Source organism: Haliaeetus albicilla, chromosome 11 (genome assembly GCF_947461875.1).
Source record: "Haliaeetus albicilla chromosome 11, bHalAlb1.1, whole genome shotgun sequence".
In the NCBI taxonomy this organism is placed as follows: Eukaryota; Metazoa; Chordata; class Aves; order Accipitriformes; family Accipitridae; genus Haliaeetus; species Haliaeetus albicilla.
Genome location: NC_091493.1, coordinates 641,543 through 669,458, shown reverse-complemented (window position 1 = coordinate 669,458; position 27,916 = coordinate 641,543). Strand labels below are relative to the sequence as shown.

At 37.5% G+C, this 27,916-nt stretch overlaps 1 long non-coding RNA gene across 1 annotated transcript in view; it reads right to left on the bottom strand.

Annotated features, from left to right (window-relative positions):
- LOC138687932 (uncharacterized) overlaps window positions 1-27,916 on the bottom strand; it is a 161,166-nt gene that overhangs the window by 99,790 nt on the left and 33,460 nt on the right. The window lies entirely within an intron of this gene.

Here is a 27,916-nt window from a genome sequence, read left to right as displayed (position 1 = left end):
TCCCTAAGAACTCACGTTCCCTATTATTATTCTTCAACCTGGCCCTGAAAGATTTAGGCAGCCATGTTGCAGATGTTTACTCCATTTTTGACAGCCTCCTGTTACGTACGCGAATTGACATTAGTGAAACTATTTTTATCTGGATATTGAGATTTCTGGGAGAATGGGCAGATAGTTAGCTAGGACATACTAACTAATGGATGTGAACTCCCTGCAAATTATACTTTATTTTACCAGTTGAGAAGATGGCCCTATATATTTGCAGTTTGTCCAATACAGAAATTGTAAGATGTATGCTCACTAAGATAAAATTAATTTACTTATTAGGATATTAAACTTACTTGCGTGTAGGAAAACCTTTACCTACCCTTCAATACTAAGTAAAAAGAATACATACTTTGTTGAATATGTACAGAGTTTTCTTTTAAACCCTTCTAATGACTATCGAGTTAATGGATGTTCCTTCTATAATATATGAAAGCTACATGACATAAACTACAATCAATTACTGAAATGCTTTACTTTGATATCTTGTCACCTCATGGCTGCAAAATCCATTTTAAAAAGCTGCTGATTACACTCAGAAACGTTACCTCCTGCACATCAGGAAACATCACTATATCCCAATGACATCTTCCCACACCAATCTGCTAATTACAAGAAAAACAGCAAGACTGAAATATTTCTCTACTATCTACAAAAAATCCCCAATTGTAATCGACATGAGAATGAGACAGTAAAAGCCATCTGGTAACCTTTAATACACCTTTTAGGCCACTGATAGGCTTTCACACTAATAACCACTTAAACATTTTGAAACCGCTTCTGAAAACTCCTACCAGTTCTTCAATCAATCAATTACCACTAAGCAGTGATTGGTGTAGCCCTACATAGCTAATTATCTTCTATTTGCAGCTCTTTAAGATTAAACTTTTAAACCCACCATTTCTTAGACTGATTATATGATAATGAACTTATTAATATTGCTAAAATGAACATTTGTCTACATTAATTCTATCACAGAAAACAAATAAGCAAGCAAAACCCAACACTCTTTCAAGCAGATAGATACACTCATTAACTCTAACCCATTAATTTGACTGCAATAATTTCCTTCAGTGATCAGCAATACAACCATCCCCATCTTATTATCGGTCAGTAAGGCGGCACGTCGTGCCTAGAAGCTGTTAGCCAAATGCAATAGTTACTACAAGAAGTGTGAACTAGCATGAACAGCTAGAAATGGCATGAATGAGATAGCACGACTTTTTCTTCTGGATGAAAGGTAGATTCTCCTGACTTTGTTCAAATTAAATGATGTCCTGACTAGTGGAAGTCAGTAAACATTTGCCCTCATTGAGCCCAGCCAGCAAGCTAGCAAAATGATGTGAAAGCAGCAGGCTTCATCTCTGACTTCACCATGCTTTCTTCTTCTCACAATCTCTTCCACCAGATCATGAATTGTGAATCATTCAGGCTACACTGCAAGACATATTGACTCTGGATTTGCCCTGAATTTATATAAGTTCTGTATTTGAGGGTGATGAATCCAGAATATGGATGAGTTGAGAAAAAGCACACAATCCCGGCCAGAATGTGCATGTGCACACAAGGACAAAATAGAAAAAGAGACAAGCTAAGGCAGGAGAAATTAACTGAGGAGTAAGTTCATTATAATGGGGTACAAGGAGGCAAGGGGAAAGAGGAGAGAAGATAAGGCAGCAAGAAGGGATAAAAGCAATTACCTCTGAAGTGATCCAGAGACAGCCAGAAGATTAGTTATGGCAAGACACCAGAACCATGGGGTAGGTTGTCTTGGCAGAGAGGGTATCTGTCACCCGAAAATACAAGCTTTTGAGGAGATAGAATGTAAGATGCGGACACTCAGAAAAAGTTGAAAAAAAATAAACATGGATCCCCAAGACACCAGAGATTAATGTGACTGTTATTTACAGGGGGGAAAAAAATGAATTGATTCCCAGGAGAACAGATCCAGGACAGCTTTACAAATGAGAAGTCTAAAAACTTTGCTATGCTAGGGTATACTGGAAATACATTTGAATAAAATGTTCTGAGAAAATAAAGAACTGAATCAAAGAAACGTGGTCTTGAGGTACTAGGAAAAACAAGCACAAAACTAAGCTACCTGTGAAAGGATCCTTTCAAGAATATGTATCCTTCTAGTGCTACAGTTGGTAATGACAACAATGGTTTACATGAATGCTAAAATCCTTTGGCTGCAAATGAAAGTGTGAACTGTGACTGCCAGAACTATAATGCAGGATGAGATCTGCAAAACATGAAGAAGGTATTTCTAATAGAAATTTTCCAGGGTTTTTTTTGCCCGCCCCCCCCCCCCCCCCCCCCAATTTGGGAGTAAGCATTCAGTTCCAGTTTCTTTTTTATTTAGCTATAGTAAAAAAAGGCTTCTAAGACATTGGGGGGGGGGGGGGGGGGGCATGAGAGAGAGGGAGAATAAGTCAGAAAAATTAATACCATTTTTGGACTGAAAAAATCTTGGAGAGACAATACTAAATATTTCTTCAGGTTTGTGGTATATGCCATAAAAGTGAGGTCGAGTGAAACAATTGCTCATGTGCTGATGATCAAAAAAAATTCATCCCCTAGAACTAATATGGCATTGATTTATTTAAAATGACTGTAAGAAAATTACATACCTATAACAGACTTCAATTCTTAGGTCACTGACAGTGGCAGGATACCCCTGCTGAACAAAAGATTATGAAGATCAAATTGATTTTTGCTAGGCATGATACAACTGACACTGCATCTGTGGAGCCTAGAGAGTGGAGCACAGGCTGCCTGCAGTGAAGTCTGCATTTAGATGTCGTAGCACATAGTTCTCATTATTTCTAATCTATGAATTTAGCTAAAAAAGGATTGAAATATGAAAGTTCTTAATGACAAAAGAAGAGTGATTCTGACCCTTGATACTTTACCCTGCAAATTGCAGAATAGTAAAAAGAAAGCAAAAATGCTTTCAGACATTATTTTGCTGCTGAAGAATTTAAGGATTTGCAGCAGCGTATATGGATAGAGAATGGTAAAGGAGAAAGCAACAGGACATAAGAGTTTCAAAAGATGCCATGAGTCTGCGAACATGATCCATGGTTCCAAACAGTAACTTTGTCCAGAGCTCTCCCAAGAGGCCGGGGATTGTCCCCCAGCAGGGTGTGCATTTATGAATACTTGAACCATACTTTTTCTGCTTCCAGAGGGAGGGAGATAAGGGATGAGTTTGTCATTTTGCCTGAAATGAAAACAGACTGAGCAAGTGGACTTCTGTTATACAACTGCAGTGCTGACACTTTAAGGGGGTTTTACAAATTAGAATGTCTCTATAAGGCACTTCCAAAACTGGATAAGTATTGCTGGAAAGCCACTCAATAGATCGGCTACATGTATTTAGAACTGCATATTATAACAATTTGTGAAGAATTTTTATTATTAAGAATTGACTGGAATAGATCTGTGATAAATGCATTAAATTTCTGTTGCTACCTAAGTATTGCATCTTGACAGAGTAAGACTTTGTGATTGATGGTAAACAGGTGCTACTTGGATATTGCCCTTACTACAAACTAAAATTTTATTTTAATCAGAAGAGGCTTATTGTGTTGTCTTCACCAGCTATTATGAAAATACACACATATACACACCCCCTCCAACTCACAGACAGCTACACAGATATTCCTCTGAATACTGATTCTGGAACGCACATAGCCTTTGTAAGGCAAAACTGAGCTAGCAGAGAAGCAGCTGCTACAAGTGATATAAGCGCTGTGTACTGAGATATGAACTGCATCAATTTATTTGGTATAATACTAGGTCAAAACAACTGAATTTTTAAGGATGCTCGACTAAATTTATTTAATCTAATTTCTATGTATTGCTGACTTCAAAGGCAAATGCATCATTATTGTTATTCTGTCATTTAGACCTAGAGTTCCAATGAAGCAACCTTGTAAACTTTGTAATTTGGTAGTAGCCTTAGCGATTTTATTTCCAGCAGAAATTCTAGATTGAGATTGTCCTTCTTTTCATGATGAACCTTTTAGATTTTAATTTTCTTGGGTTTTTTTCTAGAATATTTAAGGATATATGATGACAGTGCCTATACATTTCCCTAAAGGTTTGGTTTGAAACATTTTGTATTCCATCTCTATTGAAATGATTTACTGTCAGAATCAAAAAATTCACAACCCCAATCTGGAGCTGCAGCCTAATAATTCTTTCACACAGAAGATGTAATGTCTCTTTGCTTACATCCAATGTGGCACTCAAAATACATTCAAGATGATTTATGTACATAATACACATTAATATGTAGAATATGTCTCTTTAATTTCTTGTGAAACAATATCCTCTTGTAAATATTTTAATTTTGAGAACATTTTAGTTGGTTCAATAGAAGTCAAGACATGATTTAACATTGTTCTACATGTTTATCATGTAAACACTACTGCACTGATTTATCTTGAAATTCAGAATGCCTGTTATAACTTGGGTTATTGCAATGCTTTTTCTAGGGCTCTTCGTATCAAACAGTTGTTCATGGACTATATTTGGACAGCTCTTACTGTATTATTTTACGATGATTCAACTGTCAATTTTTAGACTGTCAAAGTGTTAAGCTTTATTGCATATTGTTAAAGAGAGTCTCTTCCAGCAGAGATTTATTTTTTTTAACTGTCTGCCACTTTTGTACATTCTTACATTAATTTGCTAGTGGAGTAATAATCCACACTATTTTTCATGTTGTTGTGATTAAAAATATTTTATAATTATGTTGACTTAAAGAGCTGTCAAATTACTGAGTCCATAGCTGGTCAGAATATAGATTGGCTTTTCTAATGTGCTGTAGCTTGCATCCATTACTTGATGAAATGCAAATAGAACTAGCAAAATAGGCTTCCAAGGTTTATTATTTCATGCTGAAATTTTTCCCAGACCTGCAAAAATCAACAGAGACACTCCTATTGATATTGATTTCACTGGGACAAACATTTTTTTTCTCCTAGGAAGCAACTGTGATGAATACGTGGGTATCTTGTATTCATCTTTTTCTCACTTTATATTTCACACTGCATAAAACTTCATTAAAGAAATCTCCATCCTTCCAGCAGTAAAGAACTAGGCAAAATATTCTTTCAAGTCCATTCCTCCTATCAACGCCTCTGTGATCATGAAGGAGGTTGAGGACTATCCAAAAAGGTAGGACTAAAGAATGTGCTTCTCACCTTCCCCATCATAAACACAATCAGATTCAGTATGCTTAAGAAGGGCACAGACAGGACTGCAGCAGCAGAAAGGATAAAGCCACTGCTCTTTGCCTTCTGAGGGGGAGTAACCTTCCTGGGGAATAACATAAGTAGAAACACTTGAGATGCTGTCATGGGATAGCAGGAGAAAAAGGCTAGGGTTGCTTGGCATAAAGAAATCATGGCAGAAGGATTTTTGCATAGGTAAGATGCATACCAAGGAAGAAGCTATGCCTAACATCAATGTATTCCAAAACCTGCAAGTTGTTGGGAAGGAAAACTCTCTAGCAGTGCCGTCAACTTAGGTCCCATAGTAGGAAGGAGCTTGCAGGTTTCTGTGGCTTGTACTCTAGTCTGCAAGTCCCCTTGCTATCCAAAGTTAGCACAGACACGCAATGGATAACTTCTTTAGGATTCAGAATTCTGCTGCACTAGATTAAAAACATGATACAACTTGTCAAATCCTTTGCGATGCTGGCAAGGTCAGGGCAAGTAATGTTTTTTATTAAATATCTTCCTACATAAGGACAATCACAGTGTGTGGAAAAAAGAAGTCCCTGTGTTTAAGTCAATTTTAACTACCTTATGAAACTGTATTACTTTAAAATAAATAATTATACTTGATATTGGCCTCAGTTTGTCAGAAGATGATGTCAGCCAAAACATTACAATGCAGATTTATTTCTTCTCTTAAGAAACAAATTATTTTATAGTTTTTTTTCTCCCATGTCACCTTTCCCTCTTCTGGAAATCTCTCTCTCTCTAATTGGAACATCTGTAATTAATATATGACTCTTCAGGTCAAAATATTTTCAAACATGAATGCATAAAGTTAGGCACTTAAATCTATATTTGTAAATCTGAAAAAAGAATACCTTGACTTCAAAAGGATCTGAATATGCATCTTTGCAGTTCCCTTTATTTCCAGTTCCCTTTATTTCCAGAAATGGGTCTGCTTTTCAGTCACGTACCTGCAATTTAGAAGCTCAAATTTAGGTACTGACAAGGCATAATTTGACACACCACAGCTTTCTTCAGTGAATATGAAACTTGAACTCACAAATAAAACTGCTGTCTTGATTCACAATAGAATAGGTTGATTTGCCAAGAGATACACTACAGCTACTCTTCTGTTCTGATAAAATCAGAAGTATGTAACTTTTAGCAAAGTTGGAGAATACACTGGCATGAAAACATTTCTTGCTACAGGCAGAATAATTTTACTTTTGGCAGGTTTACAGAAAAGCAAGTCAGTTACATTTTCACCTCAGGTGGTTTGTGGTATCAAAAAGGCAGTTCTTGCAGATGGAAAACTGTCATTACATGAGGACAAGCTGTTTGCTGGGGGAAATGGAAATATTTTGCTCTCTGTCAAACCTGTGAATATTGGAGAGAAAAATCTGTTTTCATATAGGAATACTCAAAACAGAAGCTGATAGTTTACTGGAGTTCTACTTGACTGACAGAGTGGCTCACCAGACTGGTGACTGGCCAACTTGTGCTTCAGTTATTACACAAACTTGCCATAAAATTTCAGTGAGGAATTGCATATACAAGAAAACAGTAGTGTGCAGCTAGAAATTCTTTCAGATAGCCTCAAATAGATTTGGTGAGCTGAGCATCGGTGTGTGCCTCTGGAAATGTAAGTCACCGAGTCAAAGACCCCCCCCCCCATCTCCCACAGGAAATGCACTAGTTGTCCACTCAGCATACTCTGGAGTACTTCATTCCTGCTGTAAGCTGCCTACCATTAATGACCACTGGTGTAGAAAGAACTATAAAGAGGGCATACAAACAGGTGGAGAGCTGCTAGAGAATAATGTGCAGCTCATTAGCTTTCCCCAGGCTTTTCATGTGGATGCAAAGCAAGGGTATGGAAGTACTGCCTGTTGCTACTGCATGTTACCTATGTGTTTAATCAGTTGGAATTGATCAGTAGAAGGTGGAAAGCAGTAGAAACAGAAAGTCTTCAATGGTGGATCTGAGGGCGTCTTTGAAAGGTGTCTCTAATACCACCTTAACAGGGCAAAGTCATCAGATCCAAGATCTACACTGATGAAGGTTGCAAACCTCAGAATTTAGCACAATTGTATATAAATCAGACAATTTATCATGGGAAATTGATCCCACACAGAAATCTTGGAGTTCTCAGCAAAAATTCACACTTAAAGCTAAATAAAATGCAAGATAGCTCAGCAGTATATTCAATTAAAAGGGATTTCTTTACATTGGACTGAACCAATATTTCTGAAATTTTTCAAAATTTGGGTGTGCCTACCATATCAGCTTAATTCAGTTTTACTCTTTGCTCCTAGGCTCTGGTCTTATCATCGTCCACCCCCCCGCAGTCCCACCTGTGACAAAACCCACAGAGCCATTAGTTTATGCAGGGGTGGTAAGGATAAAACCTCTGGGCCCACCAAACTGCACAGGTCTCCAACACTACCCCAATAATCCCTGCATTCCTGTACGTCCACACACATCTTCCTGCACCAGCAAGTGCAACATACCTTGACAAAGCTGTAAGACCACTTTTGCTGAGACACAGCAACATGGTCATTATTTTATATGATGGACTAGAACGCCAAAAAGCAAATTAAATTGACCTTCGACAGGGCACTGACTCAAACCCATATGATCTTCAAGCAAGACCAGAGAAGACCAGTGTACTCCCATGTCTATCTGTTCGGAGCTAGGCCAGAAGCATAGTGGCCTCTGCAGGCCACCACAGGCTGCCTGACAATGCCAGCTGAGATTTATAAAGCTCAAAGAGAGTACCTTCAGGCATTCACCACACACAGAAAATGTGCTTTCACAACGCCATGCTGCACCAGATAGGTGTAGTACTGTTTAGGAGAGAGGGTGGATAAAGCAGCCTGGCACCTACCACCGCTTCTTCGTCTGCCTCTGCCTAGTATGGGAAGAGGAGAGTATAGGAAACGGTTGTCTCTGATGAGGTCTCCCCTAAAAACACTCACCATGGGGAACAAGGCAAAGTTTAGGCCTTCTGGTCAGGTTTTTATCACCCTTGCTGCAAAGGAAATGTGTATGAAAACATGCCTGGTGTCTGTGCAACTCGGACATGACAGAAAACTGCGCTGCAGAGGGAAAAGCCACCTCTGTTACCACCAGTCTCCCATAGCCACTCCAACTGACAGTACAGCAATGCACAGAGTACATTTCCAAATAACAGCCAGCTACCCTACAGCTCTTACTGCCATCCACTGAGCGCACAACATGCATCTGCAGCAGAAACGCTAGGGTGAACAAATCTCACAGCAGATACTGCCCAGTGAAGTATCCATTTATTTCCCTGCATGCAGGCACAACACTTCCAGCATGAAAGAAACACTCAAAGTATAAGAAAAAAATCAATAAGGTGTCAAACTGGAAGGTCTAGCTCTAACTGATATAGTATCAATGTATTTCACATAAAGAAATTTGATGATAGGAAGATAATCAGGGAGTCAAGGCAATACAAAGAAAAAACAGAAAGACTGAGCAGGCTGTGATGGTTAAGATTGCTTAGAATTTAATCAAATTAGCAAACATCCCAGTGAATGAGTAATACAAAACCCACATAAACCCACAGGCCTCGATCAGTAGAATTTAGCTTTGGGTTTATATTACCCATATATGCCATCCAGGATGGGGTGACTGATCATGACACTGGGATGGGAAGGAGAGACTCAGTGTTTAGGTACTAGCAAAAACTGCTTCAAGAAACAGCTGCTAAGGGAGCCCTGAAGAGAAGATGTGACCTTGGTTTGGCCTCAAGGAGCATCCAGATTCTGAGTGAGAATCGCACAGTTAAAGAGCATGCATAGCAGTGTGGGTAGTCTAAAGGCCAAGAGACCTAGATACCATCTTGGTAGCATAAGACAAGGCACATCAGCTATTAAGAAAGACTTAAGGAATTAGTGCATGTTCTTATTTTCTGCAAAAGGGCAGAGCTGGCTCAAATAAGCAAGTAGTCAACAAGCATTGCATCTGTGTTTACTCCTCTTCTGCGTCTATAAACAGAGGGTAGCACTATTCCTAGCTTCCTTTTGCTTCTCGGCGCCAGTAACAAGGGTCTCAGTGGCTGGTGCATAACAGCTGACCTCACTTGTAAATTATATGCTACACCACACATATATAAACAGAGTTCTGAATGACAGCAATACAGATTTTGAGTAAATTGCAAAAGGATTACAAAGATATGCAAGTCTAAACATACCAAATATGTTGAGAAACGTTATACGATCCAGTGCTTGCCCCTAATAATGAACAGTGAGATCAATGCCCATTTTTGCTTGCTCCTCATCTTAATAAGCTGATGAGGTTCAGCATAACACCAACCCTACGCAAGTAATTTAGCGTGTAATATGGAGGCTAACACAAACGTGTTTGGAAACTATCTGTTGAAACGGGCTGAATCAAACATAATTTCTAAATCATCATCAACAATTGTAGAGTATGATTTAACATTTTCCCATTATTTTTCAGTGCCAAGGAATCTCTCACAATTCAGTAAAGTTGGCAGCACATTCATTTCCTGCCCTGATGAGATTTAATAGCCTTTTTTCATCACAATTAAAATCCATTCACACAATGGATTCTCCCTCCAGAAAATTCAAATCCCATTACATCTTACTCATTGGTTTCTATCTGAAGGTTCAGATTTGTAAAGCTTGAGAGGAGTTGGACTCCAGTCTGGAATTTTGCTTTAGGTTCATCTCTCACATCTGAGTATCTGAAGAATGAAGTCCATGCCTGATGTTTTATGATTTAATGGACTCGGCTGTAGTGCTTGCTTTCTTCCAAATCTCAGAAAGATCTTTTTACTCACATTTTTATACTTCATGAACTATAAATTGTTCATATTCTAAATCTTCTTTGATAGCTATATTACATTCTTAAAACAAGTTTTCCACCACAACAAATACCTGTGTCTTAATAAAAGACATCTTCCTTTCCCTAATTGCTCTACTGCAATTTTCATTCTGCCGTGGGGGATTCCCAGTAGACTTTCAGAGGCACTTTTCGTGATCTGCTGGCAGTGCTCTAATGCTCTCTATCACAAAATCACAGTAGCTTTCATCATCTTTTAGGCAATTTATAAAATTCTGCAAGCCTACTGTGTGACAATTCAAAATAATGTTTTACAAGTTTAATCTATAAAAGTGTAAAAAGTACAGTATGTGCTTTGAAAAGGTCACAGAGAAGCTTTCCATTAAAGAAATCAATATGATCACAAACTGATCCTGAAGTCATATTACCATTTTAATTGGCTGGCACAGCCTCCTCAGAATTCCACCTCAATAGTAACATGAATTACAACTGTGAGAGCACAAGGCTCAGCTAACACAAACAGGAAAATAATTATTACACATTGACTGGCTATCTTTTACGACTACCCAAACATACCAAAGTTATTACATTAAATATCTAACATTGTTTTCTACTCAATAGATTGACCTCTTTCTTGAACTGATTTTTAATTTCTGCTCTTCAGAATGTGATATTAAAAACATTAAACCCAAGCACTTCAAGCTGGAATTTAAAAAAAAATTTAAAAAAATTAAAAAAAAAAAAGGAAAAAAAATCCACTTTAAAGCCACGGTATTGAGCACCATTAAGACTGGCTGGCTAAAGAGCTATGAACAACTTTGCCCTTTTCCCAGAGAGATGCCAAGGCAGCTGCCATACTGGTGAGCTGCAGAAGTTAAGAGCAGAGGAAGAGGAAGGCTGCCTGTCCCCACTCCCCATTCTTGGCTCCTGTAAAATACCAGCCTCATTCCTTCTACTCTGGCTCCTTCTCCCAGTTTGTTTGGGGGTTTTTTTGTAACTCCTTATCACAGCCTCTCTCTCAAGCTCATGACTGCATTAATCTGTTAATTAATTAATTAACCTCTAGCCTTTACACATTACTGACCGAGTTAAAGTTGCCTCTTGCTGTCATGTTCAATGCGTGTGTTTGCACTACATGTCACTGGCTCCCAGATTTTGTCATTAGCCACAGTTTCACTGCTTCTACCACATCCCAAGCTTCTCTAACACACAAAAAGCTCTTTCTTTGCCTGCCACTCCTATAACCCCAGCTCAAAGTTGCCAAACTCACTTGCCAAACTAGTCACTGTTTCTTCTCCCTTGTGCCTGCCCCTCAGTTCTAGCATCACCAATATTATTCCAAAATATTCCTTCTTTGTCCTTGGTCTGGCTCCAGGCCATTCTACATTCAAATTAGACATGCCATCTTCAAATCCACTCAGCTTGATTACCAGCATGGGTGTTGCTGAAAGCATATAAGACATACTCGAGAGCAGCTGGGGACAGCAATTACAAGAAAAGTTTGATTTACTCCATGGGGATGGCATATGTGCCATCTAGTCAGACACAGGAGTTATGAGAAGATGGTGCTTGCTGTGCTGCTTGGTGGGTTAAGCGCACACAAGCTGGCCAGCACTGCAAGCACAAGCGGAACGGAGCATCAGCAAAGGCAAAGTCCTCAGAGCTTTCAATCTGCCCTGACATACATGCAAAGCTCTGGTTTTTGTAAACATAATTTGGCCGTATTGGAGCAGATATGTTTATGAGTATGGCAAACCGAAACCCTCCTAAATTTCATGTGTCTTCTCGAAAACATGAAAATGTTAAAACTTAGTAAATTATCTTGAACCTATTTTTAGCTGTCGTTTCTTTTTTTCTGAAGAGTTATTTTTCCTTCATCTGATTTATGAAAAATATGTGAAATTGGCTGAAATTTTTAAAAAAAGAAGTATCTAGCAACCAACAAATCCCAGCCCACCAAGTAAATTTGCAGTTAGGAGAAACTGAAAGGGTTATGAATATACTCCGACAAGAGGAAGAGTGTGTGTGTATATATGTACGTATACACATGTACACAGTCTTGTCTATATCTTAATTTGAAATAATCCATCTCTCTGTATTCTTTTGGGGGGGGATATGGTGTTTGCTTCTAAAAAGCAAAGGTTTAACAATGTCCCAGAAACAACTTAATATATTTAGTGATTATGTAAAGTGTATTTTTAAACTCATGTAGAGTTTCTTAATGTTATTGGACACTATGAACATAAACACAAACAGATTAAAAAGTGGATTTGTATAATAACTTGTATCTGTAGGCTCTGTGCTGGAGACAGTAGACTATAAATAGAAGGAGAAGGAAGAGTTAGACATTAACATTCAATTTATAAATGAATCTGATGTTCTGTAGCTGACATTTGAGATTGCAGTAAAGTATCATACAGGAGAAAATTATTAAAGCATAACTTTAGCATATGAAAAAAAACGTCTGCAGGTTCTACAAATAGCCAGGAATAACATGACAGAAAGCATCCCTGGGCTTACTGACTAAGTAACTTTCATCCTTGATCAGACCTTTGAACCTTATGCATACACATCAAGGTTCTGCTGTAGCAGAGTATCTCTGACACATATACAAACGCAGCTTTGTCAATTAACAAGAGATACTTGGTATGCAGTGATAACTCAACAAATGTTTAGAAAAGAAACTTACCTTTCCGAGAGATACTCTTCTTTTCTCACCCCTGTAAAGACATTTAAATAAGTATTTTACTTCAAGGATATTAGTAACCTCTTTAGGGGGAATCTGTGCCCACCCAAGGCTCCATGCCAACCTGCTACAACCAGCCACGATTTGTTTTGGTGTAGGCAGTGCAAATAAACCATTGTCTGTTGGCACTTGGGAACTGCATTGAATTTTCCCCATTGTCAGAGAAGCATTGGCAAAGCAGAGAACTTATCTGCTATGCAAACAAGGCCACTCATGGGCATAATCAGGACATTTTAAGGAAAAAAGATCAGGTATTTCTCTAGTTAAGATGAACAAAATGTAGAAGATCTATCTCCTCTTCCTAAGATGCAGAACTCTATACATCCAAGACAGAAATCCAGGGGAACAGAAGTAAAATTAGTCCCAGTTTTGCTTTGTGAAATACATCATTTTCATGGTTAACTTATTTCTGATTTGGTCTGTTTCTGAGAATACTCTCTCATTAACATGACTAGTGTTTTGTCAATAGTCTGCACTGGTGAAAGGTTTTTTTGTTTAAACGTTACTCTCTTATTTGAAATAAAACTCAGTTAAGCAGATACACTGATTCATATAGTTGACATTTTTAATGTAGATAAATGAATAATGTAGCTAAAATTAATTTAACTTCACAGACACCTATTTCTATTTGCAATACCATTTTCTAATAACTGTATTTTAAAGCCTAAACCAAAATCTTCTTAGTGAATTACTCACCAGAGATGATTACCTTGCTCCAAGAATACAGAAACATACTGACATTGGCAGAAAAGCTAAACAGTTAATTAAAATCTAAAGTATGTTCAGAAACCTCTCAAATACTTTATGCATTGCTGAACATACCTAATATATCATGACATTAAACTAAAAGAAGAGGTCATTCAAAAGAACGGAAAAGTAATAAGAACAGAAATATTCAGAATAGTAAAATAAAAATGTATTTGTCAAATTCCGCATGCAAGCCGTACTTCCTTGGGTTTTCATTGATTTTCTTTTTTAAAATCTTGCAATATTCTTGTCATATCAAATAAAATCTAGAATGTTTAAGGCTGACAGAGATAAAAATATAGTCACCAATATTACATGGAGGAGAAGAAGTGCAAAGGAACATTCTGAATAAAAATATCACTTTTGTAGAAGTGGAACTTTCATCCACTGAGCTACATTATTTCATTGGTAGCCAAGTATTATGGAAGTGTTTAATTAACTATTGGCAGAGGAGAGCGTAACTGAAATACCAGTAAACATTAAAAGAACCAAACTGAAATTGCATCCTAGCGCATATATGGGACTTAGAAGAGTCTTTGTCACCAGCATTCAAGGAGTATTATAAAATATACTATAAATAAGTTATTGTATAACCATTGACAACATTTCTTGTTATACAAAGTTATGGAGAGTAGTAGTTTGCCTTTATATAATGTGTGTATCATCTGCAGGGTGGCCTTACCAATTTATACATATCTTCAAAAGCCCTCCTGTACTGTGTTTACTTATACATTTCAGCAAAAACTGGTTGCATAAGCATAGTTAAATTCAGTTTCATGTAGAAAAACTGAAGTCAATCTTAAAAGACTTCTATCTGGTACAGGAAGCAGTATCCAGGGCTAGGTTGATACTTCACCTGCCCGAGTTTCAAGAGTTTTGCTGTGTAGAAACTCTGCAAAACTTTGTTGCTGAGATTTTGTTTGTAAAGATCAGGTCATTGTCCACAACCCAGAGGAAAACTCACTTAAAAATAGAAGGTGTCATTCAGATTTCTCCTATTCAATATAGAGGAACTGAGGTTGGAACAGATTAAGTCAATGATCACTGGGGTGATGTGGAGAAGTGAGAGCCTGTCTTATGAGACCATATAGTGTGCAGTAGAATAATAAACCATGATACGAATAAGCATCCTGGGGCTTAGCCCCAAGGAGAGAGAACAGCCGTTTACGTTAAAGGACCATCCACTGCTTACTCCAGGGAACATTTCTTTTGTTCCTCCATCTCCTGAGTGCATGAAAGGCTGAATCAATCAATCAGACCTGTGCAGAGCTGTTTTATTGATTAAACCTTGCTTTTAGTATAGAACTCATCCTGAAGAAACCTGGCCTCTTAATGGAAGTTTAACCATAACCCTCAAACAAAAAAACCCCATCCCTTATTCTCCTTTTTTATTGTTTTAAACCAGCATTGGATTGCACACATGAAATAATCACAGACACTTGCTGCTTACCTTGTTACAAAATTGTACTACTTGTGCCTGAAATGTACTGCTTAAAATCCAAAGAGAGGAATGTTGTGCAAGGTTCATTAACACTATGCAATCAGTGAAGTCTTGCCACATGGACAGCGGACACTGGGGGCCATTGCAAAAGTTCAGCAAGCACTGTATACACAGAGGTGCTTTGAGACATCTGAGAAAACAAATCCTTCTGAAAGGTCTGGGTATTTCCAAGCAGGAGCTTTACAACAAACTTTCGAAAATTTCTATATTGATTCTGAAGACTATAAGGAGAGAAGGATTTTAACCAAAATGATGCTTCAGCATACAGACACTATTTGCTCTGAGCTGGTGAAGATATTGTAGGTTGAGGGCATCGGTTCTGTGAAACTGGGGGAAAGTCCTCTCCTTGGAGGCCTTGTTCCACCAGATTCTACATGGAGATGGAAGAACCTCTCCAGAGGGAGGCAAACATCAAGAAATAGCAGAGAGAAAAAAATGTGGTGACTTGTTCCGGAGGACTTTTGATGACATCCTCTTCCCTAAGCCACCTCACTGTCTGAAATTATGCTAACAATACAGTAGCTCCTTTTTACATTGAGAAAATAGAAGGGGTCGGCTGAAAAACACACTTCTTTTTTTTCCTCTGTGGCCAGCTTTGCCTCAAATACCAAAAATGTTTCTGATAGCTGTTCGTTGCCATTGATGTGAAGGAAGAATGATCATCATCTTCATTATGACTTTCAAAATAGCAATGAAGCTGCATAAGGAATATTTGAAAATACATTAAAAATGCAAATATATTTAAAAACGTGCATTAAACTAAAATGGTTTGAATTCTGACACGTATTCTTTTGCATAATGCTATCATCAATTCAGAAGATTCTGTTCTGCCAAAGAAACAAGTGGAAAGGAAAATGAATATCTGCTTTCACCTAATTGTATAGTTAATATAATGCTAAAGAAAGCTACAGATGAGCCTTCATTTCATCTTCTATAACAAGTTCTAGATAAGTTTTCTTCTTCTCCCAATAGTGTTTCAAAATTACAGGAGAAATTTTAAATGTTTTTGAAACTCGATTATATGGAAATGTTATGCAATGTCCCTGAAAAATGGTTACTTATATATTCTTCAGTTGAAAATAAAAAAAATATTTTCTAGCTATTAGAAATCAATCTTTTCCTCAGTTGAGGACTGCCCAGTGCCTATTTTTAAGTTCAGTGGGGGTAGAGAGGAAATAAGGATGATGCAGAAGTACTTTTAGTGGCTGAATATTGTATATTTTTCTACCAGAGATCAAAAATTAAAAGAAATCAATCTAGTATATATTGAATTATGACATAAGCATTTTGCTGTTGTGTCACTTGAGACAAATAATTGATAATTTAATTCTTTGGTGATACATGTAATTTGTACAAATATGGAACATGGAAGAGCAAAAAATGGATTCAGATTTAATTCAGTCATTACACCGGCTCTCAAACACCTGACATAATTTTTTTTTTTTCCCCAGGAAAAGTATTACTTTAACCTGGATCAATCACTTTTTTTTTTAAAAGAAGAGAAATTTTAAAGAATACCTAAGCATTAAGTAATTTGACAGATACTTAGATATGGACTATTAATATGAGGGACACCATTTTCTCAGAGATTCAACAGAGTATTTTTGCTCACGCATCCGGAAACAATCTGATACTCTATCATTAAATCTTGTTTCTTATAGTGTTATAAAGTTTCTGCAAATTATTATGTGAATTCCTATCTCAAATGCAGTAACAGACAGGTTTTCTGTGTGACGGCAGATCTGCATAATCCAGAGAAACTTACCAAGTCCTGATTCAGTACAGCTAAGCTCCAAATTAACATTAATTTTATTAACATTGCATGTGTGGAACATTTTATGAATGTACTAAAAAAGAGGTATTTCTCTATCAGCTTATGGAAGCTATCTAACTTGTCTGTCTGACAAGAAGGAACTGGCCTTGATATTTATTCCTTTTAGTCTGATATTTCTGAGAGTTAGGCATTTCAGCAGCCGTTCCTACACAGTGATTTCCTACAATTATTCATAAGAAGCTGATACTAATCCAATTGAAGTCAATGGCATTATTTGCATGGACTCCTGCTGACATTCATCCATGCCCTAAATTCTTTAATAACCAAAGGAGGAGTCTTTGTGTAGCACTGTAGGAATAGATTCAAAGAGTAAAATAATCTGCTCTCAGTATTTATTATATTAACAATTTGTCTCTGGCTTTCCTCAATGGATTAGTTTAAACACTAAAATTTAAAGTACCACCACTAACTTGCCTTAAAACATGAGGATACTACATCATGAAGAACCTAAAAGAGAATAAAATTTAGGAGACTTCCTTTCTCCAGACCATTTTCATAAGACTTTTTCCATAAGCACAGATTCCTATCAATTAGGCCTGTATCATAAGCATGCAGTCTAATTTAGATAAGCAAACTGAAGCTGCATTTTGCTCAGAAAGGGATCACTACAGCAGCTAAGACTATTTTTAGTCTGAGATTTTCAGGACTTTGTGTGAACCACTGCTATACTAATAACACTCTAACACTAATACACACTGTGTCTGGGAGGTGCGAAGAAAGTCTAAGTGATGATCCCAGAGAGCTTAACCCCCAAAAATGTTCAGAAAGAATAAAAAACCACAGGGTACATTTCCACATTTGGTGACTGAGCAAGACAACATTTTAATAATGCATCTGTATCTTTAGGATACTTGCCAACCTATTCATGATGTCTTTATACTAAGACGACTGTTTTCTTGCAGGTACTCTGGGTAGAATAAGCAACCTTTGGGGATTTATATATAAGCCAGCTGAGGGGAGCGCACAAGCCATGTGAAGCATCAGTCCAGAAAAAACCCACTCCCTCTTCTGAAGTAGATTAAAAGCCTCAGCAGCTGAGGGCTCCAAAGGAGGCTGGAACCAGCAGGGCAGGTGCAGCAGTAAACTCTTTACTCCTAGGGCAGAATTAGACAGGCTCACACATGGCTGTGGCCCATGAAGAATTAAATGCATATGAAGCAGGGAAAGAGAGTGTCCTGTCTGGAGCATAGCTAGTACAGGTAGTAGGTATGGATGGGGAAAAGAAAGGTCATCCTGAGAGGGTAAAAAGGGAAGGCAGTTTATCCCCTCTCTTAGCTGTGTTACCTCAATGTGTGTTGCTTTTACCTCTAAGCAAACCCACCAGCTGATGAATGAAAATACAGTCAACATCAAATAAACAGAGCTTAGGAGCTGTCAGGGACCTTCAGAGGTCATTTAATCCCTGTGCAGAAAGGTGGGAACAACTGCTCCCGAGAAGTGTTTGTCTCGCCTGTTCTTACAGGCTTCCATGGGACTCACCCAACTCGAGGCAGATTATTTCAGTGCTTGTTCATCCCTGCGGAAAACCTTAACACCTTTTCCTAGTATGTAACCTTATAATAATCCTAATCTCACACTTAATGGAGACTAGAATTGGTTTTTATTCTATGAAAAACAATCCAGTTTTGCATATTATGTTTGCATGAATTATTGGCTGGAGGGTGCTGTAACAAAATTACAAGACTAGTGGGTGTGCACCAAGCAGAAGTTCCCATACTATCGCTGGAGGGAAAAATTATGGTCTTACATTAAAACAGAGAAATAAATGAGTGCATGGGGAATTAAGAGCAGGGCTATGGGAACTGGGAACAGGCCTACTGTCAAACAGTAGATGAGAAAGCCTGGCTTTTCACACCCCAGAAACTGGTTTCCAGTACACAGAAATAGCTACAAAGAAAAGTGACTATCAACTTGCATGATGGAGACGACTTAGACAAAATGAAGATAATCTCTCTTCTATACTTTCAGAGCTCAGTGCTATATCAACTTTACCAGTGAAAGCTAGTTAAAATGCAAACACCTTCCTCCCAGCTTTCCCAGCTCAGCAGACCTGAATAAAAATTCATCCAGTCCCAGAGTTGAAAAATGAGCAAAGATTTTAATGGGCCCTTCAGATGAAACAGCTGCATATGCACACTCATGTCGAGTATCACCTTGAAGAAATGATCAAACACAGGTAATGGCATAGAATAATTCCTCATAAAAGATTTTGTTGGTTTTGATTAAAGAGTAAAATGTTAGCAATATGGGGTGAAAAAATGTTCTCCTAAAAGAAAGCATTATTTTCTTAAGTTAATTACAAAAGGTACAAATACTGGCACAGATTTCAAAAGATGCCCTTCATCTGTGCACTAACGTATTTGTATGGCAGATTCTGCCAAGGTAGAGAAGGAAAACAAGAGAAAACCCATGTTATCAAAAGAACAGAGAAGACATCCCCAGAACTCTAAAGCACCTTGCCAGAACCTAGAGAGACAGCTACACAGGGGAGACACAAAAAGAGATAATGTCACATCTGCACAAACCGTCCCAAAGCAAGAGGCCCTTTATCACCAGCTTCTGCAAAAAATATAATGAGATAAAGCTGAAATGCCCGTCTGCCTAGGAAAAAAAATTAAGACTGTCTAGATTTTTCAAATAATCTGACTTGCAAATTGCCTAGAAAAAATTCAAACTGGAGATTCAGTTCTTAAATTAAATCCCACAAAATTGGTGTCTGGGATTGGGCTGTTTTTCTCATTTGCATTCAGTTCTACTGCCACAATGAAGTAGAGGAGATAAAACAACAAAGCCAAGAACAAGAATTGTTTTCTGCAGCAATTCTACTGAGGATCTTCTTTTCTTTTCTACTCCCTCCTGAAATAACATAATGTGTATGACATAAGTAGAATTCCTGGAGAGACATTTTGTCTGAATAAATTTAGCTGTTTTAAGAAGGGTTACATCAAAATCAGTTAAAAGCAGCAGACTCTGCTAAGACAAAGCATGACCCTGCCATCTCCATGAACAAAGGCTGTACCCCAAAAATACACGTTCACAGTTAGAAAGTAAAGATGTTATCTCTTAGAAAGTTAAATATTATTTTTTCTGTTTGTTGTAAAGGGCAGGACAGTACAAGTAAGCAAATAGCCTGACTGAATTAATTTTGTTCAAACAATATTGGTAGATCATTCCCTGTCTGTGGCCTGCATGTGAGCAGTTTATTATTTGGAAGTATTTGAGGTTTAAACTTCAGACTTTTCTGGCTATCACTGAACCCATGAATTGCATGACCCACTTCTGGGTTTTGATTTGCTAGGCAGTATCTCTGCAGCAGGTTCAGTTTTTTTTGTATGAACGGTCATACTTATAAATTAAAAACCTGTTTTCAAGACTCTGTTCTAACGTTTACTCAACTACTTCTGTTTCCATGGACATCCCTGGTTATCGATGTGCCTGAAGCAGAATATTTACAAAGAGCTAATACAGAAATGAGTTAGTGCAGTCAAAAGCATAATCATGGTCTAATTCAGGAGAATATTCATTGAAAAAATGCTCAGCAGGATTGACCGTGTCATATAAGGCCCTGATCCTGCATGATTAAAGGTAATGGGATCTTTGTCATTGACTTTCAATGAGGATCAGAATGAGCCCCAAGGCAGCAGCTATCAGAAAGGGCAGCTGCTTAAAATTTTTATTGCTCTTTTACTTGAGAGCTATCAGAATAAAACATACTTTACAGACATAGGCATGCAGGGATGCAAACATGCCCACACATAAAGCTTTAATTTTTCTCAGGCTTTTGTCGCTACAAACATCTACAGATTCAACAGTTCATTTGGGAAGCACTACCAGAATTTTACATTAGCGACTAGTCAGCCTCAAGGACAGTGGTTTCGGTGCTGGCAACGTCCAAGGTTGGCAATTTCACAGACTCCGTTTAAGTCCTTGATATTTCCTTCGCTGTGTATGCACTCAGGATCCCTGCAAGCTGTTTGACTATCCTTTTAGTTCAGCACACCTCTGGACTTTACTTGCCTTTTCTTAATAGCAAGAAACCTGAACATAAGAGATCTGCACCAAACAAGTCTTTCAGCTGATTACTTTTTGTCAGCAACTGCTTTAATCCAGGCCACACATTGAGGTTTAGACCTGAGCTTTCAAGTGTGCAATTGCAAAAGGGAGTAATCAGAAAGCTGAAAGGTTTTGGCTCCTCCAAGAAACTCTCTGCTTACAGTGCAGAGGTTAACAGCTGGGTTCCTGCTTCAGCAGTACCAGGGGAAAGGTGAATCCTTTTGAGCTTGTTTGCAAGAGAAGGCAGCAACACAGTGTGAAGATTTACTAAGGGAAACTTTTGTTAACAGCCAATACACACAGTATTTGTGGAAGTATGTAGATGAGGAAAGAAGTGGAGGGGCAAGTGATCAGGTTTGAGGAAAAGTCTCATTCACCTTCTTAAGGTGTTTAGAACATGTTTAACCGTGTTGTTCATAACCCACCCCTAGCTATCTCCCAATGATCAAATTAACCACTTAGCTTTCTTCTCCTATCCCATCAGTCAATGCTTACAACTTCTTCTTTTTTGTCGTTGTTTTTAAGCTCAGGCCTCCCAGTTAATTTCTTTTGCCCTGAAATAGTGTAAACAAGTAATAAACAAGGATAGAGATATATTTCTAAATGCTGGTTCATGAAATATTTCCTATAGTAAGCCCCAGTTCTCATCCAGAAACAGGGAGATGGTGAAATCAAAAGTTCATAACTTATTGGCAGATATTATATGACTTGAACATCATATGAACTACTGGACTGTATTCAATGATAAGCATTTTTGTCCCTTTTCAATATCCTCTATAGTAATATATTGCTATGTTAATAATATAGTGTATTAGTAATACAGTATATTTAAATATGGTCTTAATGTAAAACTACTTTTGTTTTGGTGCCTCTTCTATTCCAGTATATTAACAGAACATTTCTTCTAAATTCCTTGCCAGGAAACACAACAAATCAGCCAGTTTTGTTACAAAAAGAGTTATTATAGTAAAATTATGGGCACCATAATTTTAAAGCATCAGCTCAGTTTTCCTTCCAAAAGTTCCAAAATTTTTGGTAGGTAAATGGTCTCAATGCTCCTTTCCCCCCCCTTTTTAATTTTTTATATTAAATAGTTTTGTTTTAAATGAAATAATATATTTTAATATGAAAACTTACCACACATACAGTTCTACTAATTCAAAAATCCTGACCTATTCCATTCTTTTCCAGTTTTGTTTAGATTTCAAGTGCTGGGTATTTGCAGTTTTCCTGATCACTTCAGTTTTCTGTTCCTTCCCCTTCCCCAGCCTTTCCTTCTTTCTTTCGTGAGGTATCTGTTTGTGATATTTATAACATCCCATTCATTAAAACACATCCACGGAACTCTGCTGCCTTTGCCCTCCCCTCAAACTTATTCTTTTGGGATCGAAAGCAGCCCATGTCTTTTCACAATCTCAATCACTAAGCACATAATTTAATACACATGGAGGAAATCTAAAAGGATGCTGACAGCTGGTGGAACTATGCCCCACATCCAGAAAATGCATCCATCATCGCTAGTCAAGGGAAGCCAGGGACACTAAGATGCTACTTGTATCCTGCTTATGAAGGATGATGATGAACACAAACTGCCTAGAAATTCATGCGCTACTTCGCTGATAGAATTTGACCAGAGATATACCATACTAATGCTGAAATGTATTTTGAATTTTTTTTTTACTTCCAAGTGAGTAGGGGGTTGCTAACAATTATTTTTTTTTTTATGAACAGCAGTAATGTACTACCCAAGAGGTTGTTATTTCAAAATATGAAACAGAGCTACTGTAATCATCTTCATTCTCCTTCGTGCATTGCAGTTTATATTAACTGGGCATTTTCATCTTGATTTTTACATACGTAGTTGTTTACCATTTGCATTACATTTTAATTCTAATATCCATTGATGAGTTTTTGATCATAGTGTTGCATGAAATTTTGATTTACAAGAAATTTAGTCTTTATTTTCATCATAGCAATTACAATATTTTTTTGACGTTTAGATCTTTTTAATGGCTGCTACTAAAGAACTCTCCCAAATATCTTCACAGCAAATACCTAGTTCAATGTGAAAACCAATGTAGGCAGACTGACAGGCTGTTACCAGCTTAAAACACAGAAGTGGTAACTGAGCGCTCAGTAAACTAAGGCAGAAATGGTCAGTACATGCATGGTGCAGGAGACTGGCAGCACTTGCATGCAGTCTTTCTTAAACTGCTCTCAGAGAATTTTTCTTCCATTAACTTGTCCATATATTGGTTTTAGTCTATGTAAAATTTTAGCATCCACAAGTATGTAAATATTCTTGTTGGCCTTGACCTTTCAAAAGATCATACCTGTATGCATGTAGCAAGAAAACAATAGTAAAATCTCAGTGTTCAATGCTACAAGCTTAATGATACATATGCTACTTCTTAGAAATGTAGTTGTTGGAGACAGTAGTCTGGTAAGAGTGAGAACGTAATTTTTCAAAATACAGAAACAGAAAAAGTGGAGAAATCAGATGCTTTGAAAACTATCCAAACCATACTGCAAGGCAGAGTTACCAAAATGGCTCAAGGCTAAGCATATATTTTGTCAAAATCTCAATTTCCTAGGTATATTATATATCTAGCCAATATTCCTGTGGAAAATCCTGTATTTCTTGCTCTTCTCCTGGTCACCTGGCTGGCCTGGTTGGATTTTATGCACACTTTCCATCCGAGATGATCTTGTTAAAACTACCTATCAAATCTTCTTAAGAAATGAATTTGTAGCCTTGTGTTAGAAGAACAGAAAACAAAAAAGTATAAATAAAGAACCCGGCATTCATTATTTTTACATTTTCTGAAAGGTCCTCGATTTATGGGGCTTAACTCATTATTTTTATTTTTGAAGTTCAAAACACCACCAATAATTTTCTGAAGTATTTGGATCTCATCTTGCACCACTGTCTGTTTATGCTGGAGTCAGATGTCTAAGCAGAAGAGCTCTGGTTTTGCTAAAAGTTATGTATTTGTAAGACATCCAAACCCAAATCTGTGTCTGTGAATAGACCGTAAACAAAAACCATCACCGTTAGTCAAGGGAAACCAGGGACACTAAGATGCTACTTGTGTCCTGCTTACGCAGGATGACGATGAACACAAACTGCCTAGAAATTAATGCACTACTTTGCTGATAGAGTTTGACCAGAGATATACCATACTAATGCTGAAATGTTACAAAACAAACTCCCAGAGCAGGAGCAGAAGTTGCATAAGAGTAATCCAAATATTCTGTCAAATTTCGAAAGTCATGAGCACTGCTGGTCATCTCCTTTTGAATGAAAGCTATTGCCTCCAAACAGGTTTGCGGTTATCCCTATACCAAAGCAGCACATATATGCTGCACATAAATGCCAAGTGGATTTGCAAGCAATGCGGCTTCAGCAGAAGGCAGATATTGCTTAATAAGAACTCAGGATGTTTATTTAAAGAGTAAAAAACGCATTCATTTTCACATTTCTATGAAATGTAGAGAAGATTGGAAATAGAGAAATTGGCTCAGGTATAACGTACGCATATGGGGTAGAGCAAGGCTCTAGATGGTATCAGCGAAAGGAAGCTGACAAAGAAAGAATGCTTATTAAAGAAGACATAGTAGCAAGAGATTATCTAAATCGTAACAGTAGAGAGAAATTGCAGGGAAGTCAGAGATACAGGAGGGAGGGAAAAGTAACTAACTTGGATACAAATAGATTATACAAAGTGTTATTTGTTCTGTGTAAATGTTCATGAATCAATTAACTCTGCATGTATTTGACCACTATCTTTCATGTTTCACTGACGATGCACAAGTTTCCTTATACTGTACGTACCGGTACCACCAACACGAGAAATTGCATTGCAATGCCAGTGCCAGTGGAGAAGTTTTGTAGCAGAGATATATTTATGCCAAATTTTGTTCTAAACTGCAATCTTTCTTTGAATAATGACATCAATAAAAAGAATTTTTGTAGTAGGTGAACTAAGGATATATAATAAGGATATAAAATCAGGTGTATTTATTTCCAGCTTGAGTATTTTTCTCTTCTGTCTGGAATTTTGTAACTGAAAGCCCAGTTTAGAATATCTAACTACATTTCCACATTTGCTGTCAATGAAATCTCACATAGGAGTTTTGTTTTTCAGGATGTTGATTTTTTAAAATGAGATGTTCAATGAAAAAGTATGTTAAATGACTAGAGACAGTGATCTTTAAAATTTTTTACAGCAATCAAGACATTAATCATAAACAGAGATTTGATTGGGGGGAAAAAAGAGTATCCCTCTGTGGATTTTATTTCTCAAGGGAAAACAGATTCTTCTTAATGAAACTATTGGAAGAGTCCCAAGTGTAAGCGCAAGGAATAAATAAAATAAAAAGAAGCTGTTTTCAGAGCAAAGTCAAAATCGAGACAGTACTTCTTAGAGATTTCTCTACCAAATTGTTATAAGATTCTCCCTAGGACCTGGTAGCTAATGTTCAAAACAGAAACTGAATTTCTTGGCCTCTAGAGACTTCTAACAGCTCACCAGCTGCTGCCACCGCCCCACCCCTGTGCCTTTAGGGAAGAGTTTATAAGTTACCTTCTTATCAGCCTACACCCTGGAAGAGCACATATGTTATCAGCCCTAGGACTGCCCCTTCTTAGGAGTCCTTCAGGATTGTGGCTCCATACCTTAACAGGGTTAACAACCTAATCCTCTGGAAAGAAGCATCTTGCAGCTACAATCCACCTTGCCGGAATTTCTTCCCAGCAGTCTCATTTTCTTTTTCATATCTTTAGCTCCATTTGCTGCAGCAAAGACTGCACTGAAGCCTCACTCTCTTTCACAGAAGAATTTCAAAGTTTTTATCCTAAACTGCCATGAAACTGAATTTTGGCATTATTAAAATGTTCTGCTCCTCTACAAAACACTTCTCTGAGGTTGGCTTTACTGTGCTACCACATGCTCTAAGCGTTAGATGCCTCACAGCAAATAAGCTACTGAATTCTGGTCAGGCCACAGGGTTAAATTGAACTGAAATGCACAGAAAGAGGCATTGCAACCATCATGACCGTCAGGATAAAATGTGAAATTCTTGTCACACTTCTTAAAACCTTCCTATCAAGAATTCAGCAGTGACATATCAACTCTGGATCTTAAGATTCCATCAGGGACTTATGCAGTGATGTAACTTCAGGAACAATTTTTAAAGTAATTTCCTTACAATTTATTCCCCTAAGTGCCACAGAAGTGGCATGCACTTACATGTAAGTCCGTCTGCTGTCTCAACTGCTCTCCTGGTTTGCCAGGAACTAGCACCAGGCAGCAGCCGACTGATGATCCTGCTACCCAATTGTACACGAAGAAAAGGCAACTGAAGCCATTGCATTCAGTTTACTGGATGCTACTCAGGCTGATTTAGGCTTTAGAACAGAAAAAGCTGTTTTAACAATGAGAACAGATTTGGAGAGTGACCTTTGAAGCCTACATAGAACTGTGCTTTACGTATTAGGATTGTGCATACCTCATTCATTCTTGGATTTAACTGATAAAGTTACCCTTACATTTTGTGCTTTCCTGATGAGTGCAGAGAAGAGGCTTTAATAAGTTTTGAAACATTGGTGGCTGCTTAAGGGGGTATATTATCTCCTCTAAGAATTTACATCAATCATTTTCTAAAAAGGATCTAGAAATATTGTGACAGTTGTCACCATCCACTACTGTACTGACAGGGTGAATCTAGAACAGTAGAGGCAGATGTCACACCACAAAATCTTGCAGAAATTTGTAACTCTTGAATAAGTGATAGAGCATAAGAAACAAATCGTGTTAAAACTGCTTCAGAGACTGATTTGTAACCTCAAAGTTAATGGATATATATATTCATTGATTTCAGTGAGTTGTACTTTGGGGCCTTAGTTATGGAAAAGTAGAATGTCAGCAGTAAATACTAAACCAGTGAACTCATTCTTCCAGTTGGACTTTTACTGGAAAGTAACCACGTGAGTTTGAATGCTTTATAATTGAGAAGAGTATTCAAAGATGTTCTATATTTGCGATAAGAATTTATTAGAGTCATCCTTTGAAGTCATTACTATTTCTATCAATTTCCAGCTTTCTTATAAGCATTTCTAGTCTGCCAGTCTTCCAGGTTCTACCTGAACTGAATCAGAATGCAGAATGGACCAAAACCAAACTGCTGTGATGTCTACAAATACGATACCTACATTTTGTGCTTCTTTTCTTAAATTGCAGTCTTTTACCACTTAATTGTATCACAGTGTCTTCTTGAAAGTTAGTCAAGAACTTCCCTTGTGCAGTCTTTGCGCCAAAATTCATATGGTTTCATGATGTCCCCACAAAGAAAGGCTTACAGACAACAGTTGAAGAAATAAGTGCATTTTGCAAAATATCTGCTAACCACAAATCAGCTAGGAGCTCCTCAGTACTGGGGAATCTTTTGACCAACACATGTAGGAGAAACAACTCTACAGCTAGTCTACACAAACATGACTTTGGGCAAAGTTGTGAAGCAGATTTGAGTATAATGAGACCAAAATGGTGCAGATTTAACTAAAACAGGTAAACACATACAGACATATACATACGCATACAGAGAGAGTATGTGGATACTGGAGCAGATACAGATTCCCATCTTTTCAAACCAATGAAAAGACCTCTGGAGAAGGGTAAGGTGGACTGCTCAGAACAAGAACTACTTTGGAAATGACATAATTTGTATACTACATGCTGATTCACCAAAACCTTAAGGTAAAAGCAGTCCATCAAAACTTTTTATGCTACGTTCTTGTTATCATTCTAATCTCGTCCCATGTGCAATACTATTTCCAAGTGTTACAGTATATAAAGAAAAAAAAAAAAGACGTCAAGTTGTCTAAAAATTTTTTGTGGTAATTCTCAAGCAGTGATAAA